This window comes from Phasianus colchicus, chromosome 18 (genome assembly GCF_987193195.1).
Source record: "Phasianus colchicus chromosome 18, bPhaCol1.hap1.1, whole genome shotgun sequence".
In the NCBI taxonomy this organism is placed as follows: domain Eukaryota; kingdom Metazoa; phylum Chordata; class Aves; order Galliformes; family Phasianidae; genus Phasianus; species Phasianus colchicus.
In genome coordinates this window covers 13264807-13282135 of record NC_143453.1, presented here as the reverse complement: position 1 = coordinate 13282135, position 17329 = coordinate 13264807, and the positions used below count along the sequence as shown (strand labels likewise).

At 41.8% G+C, this 17329-nt stretch overlaps 1 protein-coding gene and 1 long non-coding RNA gene across 3 annotated transcripts in view; one reads left to right on the top strand and one right to left on the bottom strand.

Moving 5' to 3' along the window:
* The window catches only part of PI4KA (phosphatidylinositol 4-kinase alpha), a 142172-nt gene that overhangs the window by 76012 nt on the left and 48831 nt on the right, over positions 1-17329 (top strand). The gene's annotated exons all lie outside the window — the stretch shown is intronic.
* Positions 9223-16495, bottom strand: LOC149915555 (uncharacterized). Of its 2 annotated transcripts, none has more exons than XR_016458731.1 (4): positions 14465-16495; positions 12405-12575; positions 11155-11249; positions 9223-10863 (listed from the first exon to the last, which is right to left on the bottom strand). It is a non-coding gene; the product is annotated as an uncharacterized LOC149915555 (long non-coding RNA). The 2 variants fall into 2 exon arrangements; XR_016458730.1 differs by having other exon boundaries at positions 9223-10638.

Sequence of the window (17329 nt, the reverse complement as noted above, 5' to 3'; positions counted from 1 at the left end):
AAATGAACAAACAGGCTCATGAGTTTCATTTCTTTGGCAGTGGGAGGTGTTTCCCAGCCATATGGCTCGACGGCCCCATTCAAGCTTATGTATATTTAAATACATGTAAAACTGAGTAGTCAGTTTACATGTATTTTTTGAGTTTCTTCAGTCATATTTAATTACTCTTTACTACAGATCAGAAAAATGGAAGGAAAAAGCTAACCTAAACCTTATTTTTTTTTTCCCCTTTGCAGATTCCGTGTTTATTTTTGCCATGGCCTACATTCAAAACCCAAACAATAAAACATACATCTATGACATATGGGAATTGTCCAAAAAGGATAATGTCTGAAGGTTTATGGTTGGGTTTTATATTCCCTCTGTCTACAGAGTAGCACTTCCTGAATGTTTCTGTGGTGGGAAAAGCATCCTAGCCATTTCCCCTTGTGGATGATGGTGTAATTAGAGCTGTAAAAAAGAGCCCATGACACTAAAAGCACTAAGTACTGCAGGTTTAGGACAACAGGTTACTATGGAAACTGAAGTGAAAATAGGACCATAAATGAGTGAATAACGATAGCATAGAGTTCTCAGTTTGGATCGATCTGCAAGTTTCACTATAATACAGCCTGCTTTTCTGTCAGTTACTTGCATAACCTTTTGCTTGGTGGTCTTAATGAAGCCTTGGTACTTCTTCCCATCAACTCTTCTTTTCTATATAGAAACATTCTTTCCTTAAAAAGAAAGGTAATCAATTTCTAATAGATGCTATCCACCCTCTTACAGATAATATCAAAATAATTTGGACTTAATACAGGTAAATATGCAATATACTAAGCATAATGTCACTGTCTTTACTAGTACTCTTCTACTTCTCTTTGGGAGTAGCTAAAAATTCTTGTTTATCAAATGGAATATGAAGTCCTCTTGTATTCTAGATGAGTAAAAGTACATTGGAAAGATGGGGCAATGCCGGTGATACCTTTGTGTAATTCACTGTGTGCTGGATTTGGCAGATTTCTATAACTAATTTTCTTTTGGAATCACTGGAACTAAGGTTTTGCAGTTTGAGACTTGTTCTAGTGTTTGTAATAGAAGATCCTGTCTTTGGCTCATCCATTTCTGAGGAAATTCCCTCCCAGTAAAGGATGGTTCCCAATCTTTCCAGGATTTTCAGAAGAATATGGCATCTTATATCGGTTGTACCATGCTTTAAGCAGCATTAAAAAAATGCCGTTACAATAAATGTCCCAGGAAAGAACAAAGGAGGGGCCGGTATTCTTTGCATCATGATTTTTCTTGCTGAGCATTTAACAAAAGCAGAAGAAATAAAATTGCAAGGAAGTAAAGATTGAACTGCTGGTATCAGAGATACCCATGTGGTCCTGTTTGTTTCTGTAGAAGCAGCTGTGCAAACTTTGTAGTAATAAATATACTAAATGTATACATCAGGGATGTTGAGGAAAAAACATTGTATGGACTCACTGCAACTAACCTATATAAGTTAATTATATAGAAATATGAATCGTATAATTATAGAATGGTTTGGTTGGAAGGGACCTTTAAGATCACCTCATTCCAACCCATACTAAAGGCAGGGACACCTCCCTTCAGCCCAGGTTGCTCACAGCCCCATCCAGCCTGGTCTTGAGTGCTTCCTGAGAGGGGGGCATCCACAGCCTCTCTGGGCAACCTGTTGCAGTGTCTCACCACTGTCATAGTAAAGAATTTCTTCTTAATATCTAGTCTGAATCTCCCCTCTTCCAATTTAAAGCTATTTCCCCTCATCATTTGGCTACATGCCCTTATAAGAAGTCCCCCCCCAGGTGGGGTCTCACAAGAGCAGAACAGAGGGGCAGAATATCCTCCCTCCATCTACTGCTGGTCATGCATCTTTTGATACAGCCCAGGATGTGGTTGGCTTTCTGGGCTGCAAGCGCACATTGCCAGCTCATGTTGAGTCTTTCATCAACCACCACCCCCAAATCTACCTCCTCAGGGCTGCTCTCAGCCATTCTCTGTCAACCTGTATCTATGCTTGGGATTGCCCCAACCCAGGTGCAGGACCTTGCACTTGGTATGTGGAATTATCACTAAATTCAGTGGCAACTCAACTGGGACACAGCTTTGCAATAACTGACCCTAAGAGCATATCATCCTCCCTGCACCCTGAATGGTTTGCCTGTGGCAAGGGAGTTGCATATTCATGATCCTTGAGGTCCCTTTCAATCCGGGCCATTCTGTGATTCTGTGAGTTAATTTTGCAAGCTGCGATCCAAAAGTCACATAAGGTGCCACTTAATTCTTTGCAAACCATCATGGAAGAAGAGTTAACCTCATAAAAAGTCTCTTTCTTTGTACGCACTGGCATAGTTCCCCCAAAACCCCATAACTGTTCCAAATGAGAACCAGTGAAACCAGTTGGTTGCCTATCATCAGGAGCAAGTCAGGGTCTGGATTTCTCGAAGTGGGGTTTACAGCAGCACTGTGTCCAAATGCCTGGGATTTCTGGTCTGAAGCTTATGCCTTACTGTTTCAGTGAAATAATTCAGGATTCTCTGATTTTCCAGGTTTTTGTTGCCATGAGAGAGAAACTGCTTTTTTGTACATTTCTAAAATCTACTACTGCATGGCAAGCCAGGCACATTCCTGATTCTGGCTGCTTTGCTTGTGTGGGCTTGGGGCAGCATCCAGATGCTGACCTGCTGGCTCCAGAGAGCCTCCCCACAGAATAAAAGCTGTTAAATTCTTGATCTGATTGGCAGCTTTGAGAATTCAATTCAATTCAGGTCCCTGGGGAGAGGCAGGAGACTACTTCCTTTCTCTGTGGCTATTGTCAAGAAAATGAATAAATCCCTCCACCCCAGTCCTCAGGTTGTCACTGTCCTGGATTAATTTTGTTTACATTTTTCTTAATTCTACCCTAGCTTCATCTTGAGGAGAGAATTGTCCAATTCTCTGCCTGAGTTCAAAGCAAAGCCAAGCAATCTGGTATATGTAAATCCAGAGAGAGATGACAAGAATCCTGGCTGAAGTCACTGCCTGACTGCTGCTCGAGGAACACCTTCTGCTGGGTCCTGGTATCCCTGGGAAGAGGGAGACTCATCAGGGCAAGACTGCTCACGCTGTTTTCTTTGGCACAGCTCCTCGTCATTCTTTTCTTAGAGTGTTACCAGATGATTTGCCCATGGCTTTAGCCATTTTTCTAGGCCAAGTATAAGTTATTCCAGGTTGGGCTGGGGCCTAGTGTGCTTCCCTTTGTGGGCCTGCTCTTCACCTGCATGATATCTAACATGGGATATCAGCTCATGGTGCTCACATGTGAAGAGCGCAAGTTCTGTGCTGCAGTGTGGGTTAGGTCTGGCACAACTGAACTGGAGGTGAGCAGCAGCTGGGATCCTGTGAAGGGGCTGCTCAGCAGTCACAACATGCACTGGGGATGGCACTGGAGGTGGGTAGCCTTGTGCAGGATCAAGAGCAGGGTCTGCAAGGTCTGGCCCTCAAATGCCTAGCTGAGGGATCCCTGTCTGGCCTTTGTTTCAGCGCAGTAAGCATAATTAAGCTTCAGGCTTGTGGAAAACTTGCAGCGGAAAAATGGAAGCATAGATTTTTGCACTGAGTTTCAATTTCTGCTCTCTATCCTCCTTCTTGAAAGGAAAAAAGTAATTCTGTTTTTGAGAAGAAACATTTCAGCTTTGAAAATATATTTGAAAGACGTGTTTAATGGTTAGTGAAGGAAAATGCTTTAATGCAAATTATAAACTCTGCCAGAATTTTCTTTAGAAAAGCAGCCAGTATTTCTCAACTAGCTTTATTTATATGTCTTAAATTACACTTGTAAGCATCTTCCTGATTCAGAATTTTGAAACAAAAATCTTATTATCTCAGCTACAATACCTATTTTAACTTATGTAGGATATTAACTGTGATCGTTATATGCTCACTCTTTTATCTTATACTTACAGGTCTTTAAAATACTTTTTTTTTAACTATAGGTAATCATTATAAGGGTTGGAAATTTTACCTTTCAATGTTACAATTTTGCATGAAAATTTCCATATAGTAAAGCTAATCAGTGCTGCAGGAAATGAATCAGAATTTCTCTAAACCCCCTGCTTTGACTTAGGATTCTCCAGCTTCAGAGATCTGTCTGGAAAACACAGATGAGCCCAGCTAAATCTTCCTGCAGTTGCAAAACTCTCTGATGTTTCTGTGAGTCATCATTCCTTCAGATCCACGAAGAGTGCTGGCACACTTGGTGCTGAGCTGTAGTGTTAACACCTTGTTGAACTAAAGGAAAAATTTGTACCTCTTTTCAGGGCAATTGATTTAGTTATTTATTAAATCTGTGGTTTGGAAGCTCTTCTAAGCATGACCAAGGAAAGCAAGCCTCTTCTCTGTCTGCTTAGATTTGCTATACAATGTGTAATATTTAGGATCTGCAACATGGAAAAGGTTAGTAACTATTGATTTTGGACTGCCAGCAGTCTCAATAGTAAGAACTGCTCCTGGTTAAGATCTGACAGTTTCCTCTCTAACATCAGATGCAGTGTAGGTTGGGAGAACATCGTCAGCTGGGAGCCCGGCTCTGTTCTCAGTCATTCTGCATGCAAAGAAGCATTATGGGAATAAAAGGTCTTAAGGGACAAGTGATTACTCTTTTAAATATGAGGTAGCTTTCATATAAAAACATTGTTTTGGTACTGTAAATTGGCTAATAAGGAAACTCTCTAAGACACAGTTTGGAGTGTTAGAAAGCAGGCATTCTTTTATTCTTGGCACTGGATGCATGAGGGGATCCTTCCACCTACTTGCGCATACATGGTACAAAAGATCTTTAGCTTATATACATTACTTGTGTTACATATGCAAAGATTTTCATGGACAGTACATATTCAGTACTTCCACCCAAATCCCAAATCATTAACATAGGGTTCTGCCTTCTTGCTCATGTTCAGTCTTTTTGTGGTACTGTCCTGACGCACTCTAGATGAAGTTAGTTGTCCTCTTCATTGTGTTTGCTGGTTGAAACTGGTCTTCATGCATGGTCAGTTATCTCTTTGCCTTGGTCTTATAATATCTGCTTTCACAAAATTAGCTGATTCAAGCAGAACTTCCTTATCTGCCTGGCATAAGGGAGTCAGTATATCATGTCATCTGCTTAGTACAAGGGCACAGATTCTTCCTGTTTTCTAGAGCAACTACAGGGCTATCCATCAATGAGCATTAGCAGGCTTAATGATGTCGCTACATCTTGTATCAGTTTAATATGGAGAGTGAGGGAATGATGGAAGATTATCCTAGAAGCATGTGAAATTAAGACTAATATGATGATGCTGAGGAACTCCCCTTTATACATGCCACAGAAGAAAAGGAAGGAGATGCTTCATGATTTGAAAGGCAAATTTTTTATAGTACATAAAGAAAATGGTGTGTCCCCTACTGCAAGATGTCCTGTCAGATATAGTAGTGGGATGAAAGTTAGCAGAATCCAAAGAGGAATTGAAGAGAATTTTTAAAGGCAGAAAATACAAGCTGAGAATCTAGCTCCCCGTGGAAATTGTGAATGATGAGCCTCGAGACTGTCTCTTTGTCTCTCTGTGCTGAGAACCTCAACACCTGCATCAAAGCGGATAAAGTAACATAAAACAATAAAGCTCTAAGAACCATGTATGCCAAGGCATAAAACTCCAACTTGTGCCAATTAGGAAGAAACATTCCCTCTGGGCAGATTGTTCTGTAATTTGCCTGCTGTGAAGCTCTTCACGTTTAAATATTTGCTGAGGATTGTTTAACAAAAAGGAAAATAAACAGAAAAATTCTAGATTTTGAAGTACTGAAATCCCAAAGTGTGTGAGATCCTGAGCTGCTGAACAGAATTGTGACTCCAAAACAGGAAGAATCCACTGCTATTGGCACGGGTGGAGCTGTGTGAAGCTGGCTGCCTCACTGCAGCCGTCTCACGTGGCACTGGATGTGCTGAGTTCGGAATGGGAAGCAAAAAACAAGTGTTTTGCTTCCAGGGGAAGTTATTTTTTCTGAACTTGTATGAATGTTGATGCTAATTTGACTTGTTTTATAATAAATGCCTAAGTATCTGGAAGCTTTTCTCAAAAGTGGAACAAACCTGCTCTGGCACAGAGCAGCCTTTCCCAACAGCCAATTGCTTTCCTCTCACATCTGAACTAAATGAGCATTTTCTTACTTAGGAAGTAACTTATTTATGATGGGAAAGGACTGAAAAGGACAATGGAGATACTGTAGCCAAGTTGTATCAACATCCAGGTACAGCTTTTCTATCTGTAGATACACAATGATGTTACAGTGGCATCTTCTACCTGTCTGTGTGAAGTGAAATTACATATGTAGGCAAGTACATGGAAGGGAACTGAGCTATTTTCATTGAGACCTGCCTTTGTGCTACTTTAAGATGGCATCATTTTCTAACAGCAATTGAGACAGGCTTGCTGTGGTCTATAAACTCAGCACTGATCTGGAATGGAAAAAAAGCCCACCTACTTGTATAAAAGTCATCCCCCTGCATTGTGCTTGTAGTTTGAATACTAGAAATACAATGCTCTTAAAGCCAAGTTAATATGTAAAAGCTAAGCTATATTCAGCTGTGAGACATCTAAGGCAATTTTAGTGTCAGTCTTTGGGATTATGATTCACACCATGTATGCCTTTTGACTGCACCATAGAATAGCTTTTAAGTATGTTCTGATTGAACATGTGCTGCTGCTGTCTTTGGACTAGTATAGGCACAATCAGAATCCACAGGCATCTAGACCAGAGCTTAGTGCCTTTATTTGAAAGTGCTTTTTTTTTTTTTTTTTTTCTTTATGGCTTTGATATACGGTTTTTTCTCTCTGACTCATGATGGAAGAAAAAAGACTCTTTAATTTTTGATAAGTTCGAATTTTCCTGGAAAAAGGCAAAAATCTGTCATCTCTTACAATCTGTATTAATTATAATTGTAAAAAATAAACAAATGTTTTGGTACAGACTAGACCAATACGTATTAAAAGAACATTTCAGAAAGTTCTTTGCTTAACATTAGTTTATGGAGCGGAAAAAAGATAAAGAAATGTTTTCCACAACTTCTGTTGCTATTAGCTGATCTGATTCTGCAGTTGCTGGCACTAGTTCTGTCCAGAAGGACTGTGGGAGAAGTGTGTGTGCCACTGTGCTTATACCTGAGATGAGAAGAATAGAATGATTTCTGGTGAATGCTGAGTTAGGAAAAGCAGCATTGGTATTGTGTTGCAGGGAGGCTGTCCTAAGCTTATAGCTTGTGTTGACACATAGATTGTACAATATACTGCAGAGGCTTTGTGCATGCCTTGGATATAAGCATTAATTGTTCTCACTGCTATACTAATTTGCCAGGTGCATAGCAGTTGTTGCAGACTGCACTGGCATCTGAACAGATTATTAGGGCTTGCATTTTGCTGCAGAGCAGCAACCCATGTGGTAGAGATTAGGGGTCAAATTCTGCTCTCCCATATACTGTTGTAAGTATCAATAATCAGAATTATTTTATCAGAATGATGCTGAGTTTAAACTGGTGTGGTTAAAGGCATCTGACCTCATTGTTCTGTCATGTTTGATAATATATCCAGTATTCTATGGAAGCAGTCTTTATGGATAGGAGAGTAATCCATAGGTTTTAGTAGTTGCTGAGATTTTTAAAGGAATCTAAACAACTGTAACATGATCCCCTCATTGATTTCAGTGGTCCAGTGTTTAAATATCTGAAAATCTCATCCATACATTATAATATGCAGATAATAGTCTAATGCAGTTTCATGCATCATCTTCCAAAGGGAATGCCCTCACTTCAGACTGAGCTGTTGGGAAGAACAGCATGTTGCAAGATGTTGCAGTGACAGCACTGTCATGAGATATGTGATGCTGATTAAATTACATGAACAAGCAAGTGAATGCAAGAATCATGGAATCATAGGGTTGGGTTTAAGGGACCCTAAGGATCATCAAGTTGCAACTCCCTTGCAAAGGCAAGGCCACATACTTCCAGATCTGTTACTAGACCAGTTTGCAAGTAACATAAGTGATTACTTATGGACTTAATACTTACTACTGCCGAAGCTTATGATAAAATTTTCCTCAGTTCTACGGGAAGAACAACCAAATCTTGCTGTTAACACCGATGTGACACAGCGTCTTTGTACGCACTGCAGAGAGTGCATTGTAATGCACATTGCATTGATTTGCTGCAGCATCAGGAAATCTCGTTATGGTTTGTGCTCTGTGATAGAAATGTCACTTAGCTTGACTGTTTTTACAAGTGAGTGTTGTTATTTTAATACTGCTCTTGTTAAATTCACTGCTGCTAAATAAAGTCTAGAGTGGCAGAAGTCAGCCAGCTTCATCTGCAGCCATCCTGGGAGACTGCAGGATTGTGATGCTTGCTCCTCCATGGAGGGACAGCAGTTTTATTCTCACACCTCACTAAATCATGTGGGTTCTGCTCCAAAAGTAATGCCTCCTATTTTATTATGTGGGCCCACAACACCAGAGGCAGGTATTAGTGGTATGGCAGTAGGGGTTGAACCTTCCCAACAATATCCCATGCAACAAATGGCAGCATAGGGACAGTCTATCTGAATGGTGACTGACGTGGAAGTGAGAATGGAGCTAAGATGTGTTTTTTAATTCCTCCTTGTGGAAAAAAATGGCATCTGTTGACCTTCATCGATGCTTGAAGAACATTTATGGAGACCAGTGTCAGACAGTGGATGTTAACACACTAGGCAGTGGGTAGTATGTTTCAGTAATTATGCCATTGTCATAACTGTGAAACAGTAGGTCACCTCATCAGTTGCCTTCCTTTATCTGCTGAAGCCATCACTCCATCATAGAAGACCGCAGGATTGGTCAGGCACAGTTCACACTTGGAGAAACCATGCTGAGTGTCTTAGATCACCTCCTTGACTTGCATGTGCACTGACAGTAGCTTTCAGCTCCTGCCTCCCACCTGACGCTGCAGTTCCCTCGACAGGTTGGCCATGAGCCAGCAGTGTGCCCTTGTGGCCAAAAAGGCCAATGGCATTCTGGGGTGCATTAAAAAGAGCATGGCCAGCAGGTCGAGGGAGGTGATCCTCCCCCTCTACTCTGCCCTGGTAAGGCCTCATCTGAAGTACTGTGTCCAGTTCTGGGCTCCTCAGTACAAAAAGGACAGGGATCTCTTGGAAAGAGTCCAGCGGAGGGCCACAAAGATGGTGAAGGGCCTGGAGCATCTCCCCTATGAGGAAAGGCTAAGTGATCTGGGTCTGTTTAGCCTTGAGAAGAGAAGACTGAGAGGGGGCCTGATCCAGGTCTATAAATATCTAAGGTGTGGGGGGCAGAGTGGCGAGGCCAGACTCTTTTCAGCAGTGTGCGGAGACAGGACAAGGGGAAATGGCCAGAAGCTGGAGCATAGGAAGTTCCGCACCAATGTGCACAAGAACTTCTTTACGGTGAGGTGACGGAGCACTGGAACAGGCTGCCCAGGGAGGTTGTGGAGTCTCCTTCCCTGGAGATACTCAAGACCCGCCTGGACGCCTACCTGTGTGACCTGGTGTAGGGATCCTGCTTTGGCAGGGGGGGTTGGACTTGATGATCTCTGGAGGTCTTTTCCAACCCCTACAATTCTGTGATTCTGTGATTCTGTGATTCCCTCCCTAAGGAAATGCTGTAGGGAGTCAGGATTAGGATGTGGGACAGATGGATTTCTTGTGCTTACAAGGGAAATAACTTTTGCCCAATGTTGCTCTGCAGTTCTGCCACTTGCTATGTCTCTGTGAGTGGAAGGAGCCAAGGACAAGTGCCTGTCTTGACCTGTTGGGCTTCTTTTGGTTTTGGAACCATTGCTGACAATATGAGTGGCTGCATGGGAGTCCGAGCATCACAGAAAAGAGAACAAAGCCCCATGCTAAACCTGGCCTGGACTCACACCCCCAGAGTGACTCATGAGCTGCATGTGTCCTGGTGAATCCTGCTTGAAAACTGTTTGTGCTGTGGATAGGCCTTGGTGGCCAGAGCCATTGACTGACTAATGATTCCATCAATAATGCATATGCCAGAGTTTAACTGGATTTTTACTAGGTCCTGTATCTGACCCTGTCAACAGTTTATGGGCTGATTTGGCCCAGTTCTGTGACTAATTGGGATGGAGGGACCTATGGACCCATGCTAATAAATAAATAAATAGAAGAGAGAGTCAAAAACCAAAGGCATTACTCTAATGCTAAAGGCAGACGTCTAGGGAGCATACACTGCAGTGGTGAGCAGTAAAAAAAGGGGCAGTCTCATGACTTGTGAGCAGTTTTATCTTTCCCCCTAAATGGGAAATGGAAACAGACCAGTGAAAGTCGTCTGGGTTATGTAGCTCTTCTGAGAACCAGGCACCTGGAAATATCGATAATCCGTGGAACTGAAGCATAAACTCTTTAACTCCTGGTGCACTACATGATGTTATGAATTTTAGAGTCACATCAGATACTGATTCTTCTATAGGTGACTATCTATGGGAAAGCCAATCATGAATCTGGTAAGTAGTGATTATTTTTTCCTGACCTGTTTTTCATGCCCCCTTTTTCCACTGATGAGCACAGGCTGGACTGGTTGGAGGAAGCAGTGACAGTACTTTGTGCTCTGTAAGACAAAATGTTGGTAAGGCATGATGTCTTGGTGAAACCTGGTGCTACTTGAGGTCTTTTCCAGTCCTTTTTTTGATACATTTTATTGCCTTTAGCACTCCTGTCTGAGCAGGAGTTCGTATCTTTTCCAGCAGCAAGCATGACAGTGGTTCTCTGATGTGGCTGTAGATGTTGTCATACAAACAGCGAATAGGTCTCATGGATGAACTCTGCAGGAGGGCTGCAGAAAAGGTCCTTGTCAACCTTAGGGTGTAGGGAAATGTGGTAACTGCTTAAAATGCAAAATGCTCTAATTTACTTCATTGCCTTGTCTCCTTTTCTGCTTCCTTCTCTTTTAGCCATATATTGTGCCTGCCATTAACTGAGAGTAAAATCAGTTCAGGGCAGTTCTTGCTTAAGTAAAAGCAGTTGTAAATGTTCATAGAATTTCTAGCATAATAGGCAACAAATCACTACTTTTTATATGCAATTGTAGCTAACAGAAAGAATAAAAATAAGCTTTTACTCTTACCTTTTATCTCTGCATTATCTGTGAATCTGGACTGTATTCTGCTTCATGATCATCAGTAGAGATCACAGTGTCCATGCTCTCTGGTATTTCTGCCACTGAAAGCGATGAGAGTTACAGTCATGTGTTAGCTTAGGTTGAGGGATGTTCTGTTAATGGTGCTGATGCAAAGCTGAAGCAAAAACTCAAAGCTGAGCATGTGGCTGAATTTGCCTCACCAACTGTTTGTCTTGATATAAAAAATGGGTGCGTTTACATGTTAAGAAAGCTATGTGGAGCCTTGTGCTGTTGATGTTAATTAGCTGAGTAGAACCAGCATCCAAAGGGAATTGAGGCTTCAACATCATTGTGAGGAAAACTGTTGTGTGTGCTGTGGAAGGGATCAGTGTGCCAAGCCTGACTCAGTTTGCTGATCTGAGGAGTGTCTCAGATTCTCATTCATCTTTCTTGTATTCAGTCCTAACTCTCCTTGTTAAATGGCATTTAATCCACAGCATTCAGAACAGAAATTTTGAAGCATTCACTTTAATTTGTTTTCTTAAGTGTCCCATCATGTCAGCTCACTAGCAGACTTACTAGGACTGTTAGCCCTCAATGCATTGGTCTCCCTGTTTTTGTGCCCCTAGGAGTTAGGCTGGGGAGGTTAGAAAATCTGGGCAAATGTTAAATGCATTTATGCAGCTTTTACACCACCAGAGACACTGTTACTCAACCCTATTATTATTACTATAACAACTTAATTATTTTATTTCTACTTGCTATTATATTGTTGCTATTGTATTGTAGGCAGTGTACAAACATACAATAATTATGGCCTCTGATCTGCACCCCTTAAAATATTGAATCCACGAAGAGACAGCAGACTGACACAACAAACGAATCACCAGCCAATTAAAAGTATAAAGAAACAGATAGGTTTTACCCTCAGGTCCTTGTGGCTGTCAGGTGATGGTCTTGTGGTTAATTTTGAGTTTGCTTTGTCCTGCATGGAAAGGGGCAGGCTTGCTTGTGTATCGATTTGTAGAAGTGTTTATACTCTGGTTTGTCTTTGAGCAATGTAAAATATTTTAGTGCACAACTTCAATGAGACAAGGAACCTGAGATAACTGCGGCAAAGGGGACTGTCATATACCAGAAAGAGCTGTATGGCTGCTTACAAAAGCTACTGATGGATAATTGATGGTTTTCAGTGCCCCATCTCAGTTGCTATGCAGGATTTGGTTTAAGCTATGAAAACATAATTGCCATCATACCCCTGACTTTCTCTGTTGCCTTCTCCTCAATGCTCTGTCATGGTTTAGTTTATAAAGATGCTGGAGAAAAGAGAGCCTTGTAGATACTTGTGTTAACTCTGGGCATATGCAATTTTCATGTTGAAATACTCCGTGGCTACTTTGAAGGCTGACTTTTATCTTGGGAGGCATCTGGGAAAACATCAAAGCCAGAAACATGACTTAGACCATTGTCACAGTAGACAGTTAATTCCAATAAAGAACACTCAAAGTCAACACTTGCAACAAGTTGTTTGTAAATATTCCAGATAAGCAGGGGGTTTCAGGAAGTATTGGAACCATTCTGTTGTGTAATATGTTTGCATAAGCCATCAAATAAGGTTGTGCTATACTGTTAAAGCAATGGTTGGAAGCATCTATTTTTTATTTTCTTTTAAATAGCTTGACTTAAACCCGATTTGAAATATTAATAATTTATCTAAATATGGTTAGAAAATATTCTTTGCATGATTGTGGTGATAGAAGTTGTGATATAAAGGTAGACACAGTGATACGTAGGCTATTAGTAGCCAATGTTATGAGCTGGGTAATAGGAGGTAAAGGTGCTGTCTGAGCTCAGGAGCAGCCAGGGGCATTGTCTGGCAGGAGGCAACATTAGCAGTGAGCAGCCGCTCTCCAGGCAGTGACTTCCTGGAGCTGATGGGTGGTGGTTTGCTTCTGTGCCAGACAGCAACCCCTGCGAGGTCCTTGCAGGTACTTAGCATGCAGCTGTGTGACCAAAAAGGAGAGGGGAAGGGCAGTGTGGTGTTGGGAAGGAAGGAAAAAGCATTGTGTAACTCTGCATGTCTTTGCCTCTGGGCAGTGCTGTAAGAGATAACTGTCCCAATTTCCCTGCAGGAATAGTGAAATCTGCATAGAACATGTTTAAGACAATGTCTGTCTGGGGACATTTGTAGGGATCTTAGTATAACAAAGCTTTGCAATTTTCTAATGCAGACTGAGCCCCAGGCAAAGCTCTGGACAAGGGCAGTGGTGTCACTGTTTTACATTGTGTGACTTGCATTTAGAGATGTGTGGGAAGCCACAAGCCATGTGGGCATCTGCTTCCTCCATAAAACCTAATGTGCTCTATGTTACATCAGTGAATGGGGTTAATCATTTCTGGGGGGCAGCTCTACATGTATCAGTACCTCAGGGCTCTGAAATCTATCACTGAAATTGAAGTCAGCCGTTCTGACTCTTGTCTTTTAGTGTCAGTGCTAGAGTATTGTAGGTCATATTTTTATAAAAAGTCTCCTGATCAGGAATTGCCTTTCTAACCTTATTTTCAGCATGCTAGGCTTTCTGCCTTATCAGATCTTTGTTTGTGGTCTTACTGGATTTGTGTTATTTTCTTAATCCCTCTTTGCTGACACTAAGTGTTTTGATATATTTTTCTTTTGAAGTATTAGTACTTATTGCCTATTTTGTTCTACTTCTCTGCCCTGGTTTTCTTGTTACTGATAGCCTTGCAGACTGTTGTCCAGTTGCTTTTAATGAACCTTTCTGAAGCTCTTTCAGAAATGATGTTTCATGAGGTATGAGATTACAGGTAATGAGGAATCTTTGCCTATTGAGAGACCTGCTTTTCTGTGGAGCACATCTGTGGCTGGGCTTTCCAAAAAAGCCATGAATATGGAGCTACTTGTGAATCTTAGGTATCTAATTGCAGTTTTGGATCTTGGTGGAAAAAACATGGAAGGTAGGTAGTACCATTGCAAAGAGATGTGTGCAAAAGCAATTGGTGAGCCTTTTCTTATCCTGAGCTGCATGTGACAGTAGTTCTTGTTGAAATCAATACCGTAGCTACTGTACTTGCCTGTGGCATGGAAAAACAGCAGAGCTGGGACCATAAATTTTACAGGAGCTTGAAAAAACCACCCCCTGAACTAAGGAACCTCTTTGCAAGTGGCCTTTTCAGGTGAGCTTGTGCAAGATAGTCCATGCTTCTTACAAACCTAATTAATTCAAGCAGAACACCATATATAAGCAGAACTCAGATGAATTTCTGCTAGTACTTTGCTGGTGCTGAGCAAACTTACATGCAGTTGTTTGCTTTGCTCTGTATGGCAGAGGTTCATCCTCCTCTCTTCTCACTGCTTTAGCCACTTTTGACTCAGTTCAGAAGTGTGGCTTCCTCTGTAACGCAGAATACTGGGACGTCCATGCTGCTCCATATTGCCAGTCCACCTCTGATTTTGAGCCTAGCAAGAATGATGGGTATCAGCAGAGCCTTAACTGCTGTCTTTTGGAACATTACTGCTCTCAGACTCTAAGAAAGGAATACAAAATGGTGCTTCTATGCTGCTGTTAAAGAGTAATAGCAATAATTAGATTTCTCCTTTCTTGTTGCGGTGCTACAAAGAGATGTTATTTTAAAAAGAAATCATTCTACATCTGGAGCACATATCTCACCAATTTAGTAAGAAGGTGAAACTTAAAGACCTGAACTCCACTTTGATGAAGTCTTAAAGAACAAACTCGAGTAAATAAATGGTTAACCAATAAGTCTGAGTGTAGAAATAGGGAAGAGAAGTATGATTATCATGGGATAAGCAAATGATTAGAGTTATGATGCTCAAAGTATAGCCCTGGAGTCAGGTGCTTAATTATTAATATTGTTATTCATGGATGAGTCTTGATGATGTGGGAAATGAATATTGCTGGCCATGGAATGAGATGTAGGCCACCAGTTTAATATGCCAGGCAGGGCTTACAAGAGTACAGCATGCTTCATATGAATTAAATCTACCCATTAGCCACGTGCTTTCCATTGGGGATGGAGTCTTCATCAACTTGCTTCCTAAACCTGTTTATGCAGTATGAATTTTAAAAGAAAGAAAAAAAAAAAGATAGAAACAATGAACAGCACATTCAACAAAATAACAACCTTCAACTTTATTCCTTTAATATTTTTACAGGGAAATCAAAATGCCCAAAATGGAGGAGGGAGATAGGGGGAGGAAGAGATGAGTGAAGACTCTGGGCTTAGGGAAGGTATGGAAGGGGCCTGGTCTTGGTGATGAGCCCAAGTCTGTTTTTCTGGAATCATTGGCTGGATTCTGCTTTCAGTTATGCGCTTCATAACTACACAAATCCACAGTGTGTGATTAGCAGCACAAGTTGGAGCAGAGAGCAAATGGCACTCACGTGGCTTTGATGCTGACGTAAGCATCATGTGCAGCATCCCCAAGCCCAGGCACTCTAATCTTTGTTTTTGACCTTGTGTCAAACAGGATGTTTCAGAGAATGTGTTTGCTGCATTCCTCTGCTAGACTCCTCTGTAGAAAAGGCTCATTTACATGGCACGTAGCTGTATATCATAGTGATTGGGCTAATGTTCAGTTTGGGGACTATTTTGTAAAGGGCTGTGTTAATTCTTATTGAACAACAACAGTACAAACTTGATTCAAATAAGCATCCCAACACACCCAGGAAAAACAGCAAATGAAATTGCTGTAGTGAAATAAATGGAAAAGATTTTCTTTGCCCTCTAGTCAGTGAGGGCCAGCATCAGCCTCTGCAAAATCCAGGTGGTGAGTTGCTGCCTCCTGAAGCAGAGTTGGACCATCTGGATAAATATGCTGTTTCACTGCCCTTAGTGGAAAGGACCTGGGTCTTGCTAAGCCTAAGGGGTGCTAGATAAAACCTTGTCTTTGGATGAGTAGTGCATCATTCAGCAGAGGGAGAAGTGGTGCATAAAGCGTTCCAAGGGATGAAGGTTATTTGCATGCTGTGTATGCTGACACACTTGTGAATGAGGGATGCCTATTTTCTTCCCTGTGGGTGCTGCTTATTGACAGTATGGCTGTTGAAGCTATGTTCTCACCTTCCACTCCAGTCCCCAGAAGTTGTGTTCTTGTAAAGAGCCAGTCTGGTATGTGGTGGAATAGAATAGGAGTGGAAAAGATGCCTTTCCTCCTTCGCTCGCTTTTCTTTTTTTTTTTGTCTTTATTTACAATCCATCTTTTTTCATATTACTTCCTACAATATGACAAGGACTCCAGTGGATTGCTATGGCAACTGGTCAGCCGTGCCTGCATACTGAATGGAGGGACCTCCATGAAGGCTCACAGAGGAAGGAGATAAGTGATAATGATGCAAACAAAGAGAACAAACTTACACTAACAGCAGTAGCACCACTTGGCTTCATTATACTGTGGAGTAAGATGGGGAACATGAAGAATGAAAGCTGATATTGCTACTTAGGGCCAGAAATGTTTGTGGAGCACCAGGAGAGAAACATCACACTTTCCTACTCTGCCCTCCCTCTGCAGCCTTAATTACAAGCAGATATATAGCAGATATATTGGTGTGTAAATATAGGTGGACTGCTAATTTGAGGGGAGTTGGGGGAACTACTGTGGGAAATCAGGGATGCAAATGTTCCATTATTGGAGCTTGACAGTGATGAATGGAGAGGGGAAGAGGGGCTGCACGATTGGGTTCCTCCTCTGGGTACTTCTGTTAGTTGGTCTGAGACTGTGCCTGTGGCTTTGGGGAGTGTGGGGCTGGAGGGAGTAGTGTAGCACAACAAAAATGCCTCTTTGGCTTGGGGCAGTAAGAGCTGACAATAGGTTCATCTTGTGTTTAACAAAACTGAGCAGGAATTCCTAAATATCTGGCAGAAGAAGTAAGGGATGGGGAGAATCTGTTCTTCCCTGCGTGATTCAGCCTCATCTGTCTGCTATGTTGAGTGTCCCTCTTGTCTCCTAGTGGCAAGCCCATATGGTAATTGCTCCTCCTTGTGACTGCAGGAAGCCAGTCGTTTTGCCAGAGATGAAGGGGAAATATGCAGTAGGAGGGAGGAAGGAGGAAGGGGGAGGATAGTGTGGCTCTTAGGACCAGATGTCCCTGAGCAGGCTCCAGCCTCCTGGGGTGGCTTATTGTGTACCACCCTGGGTCAG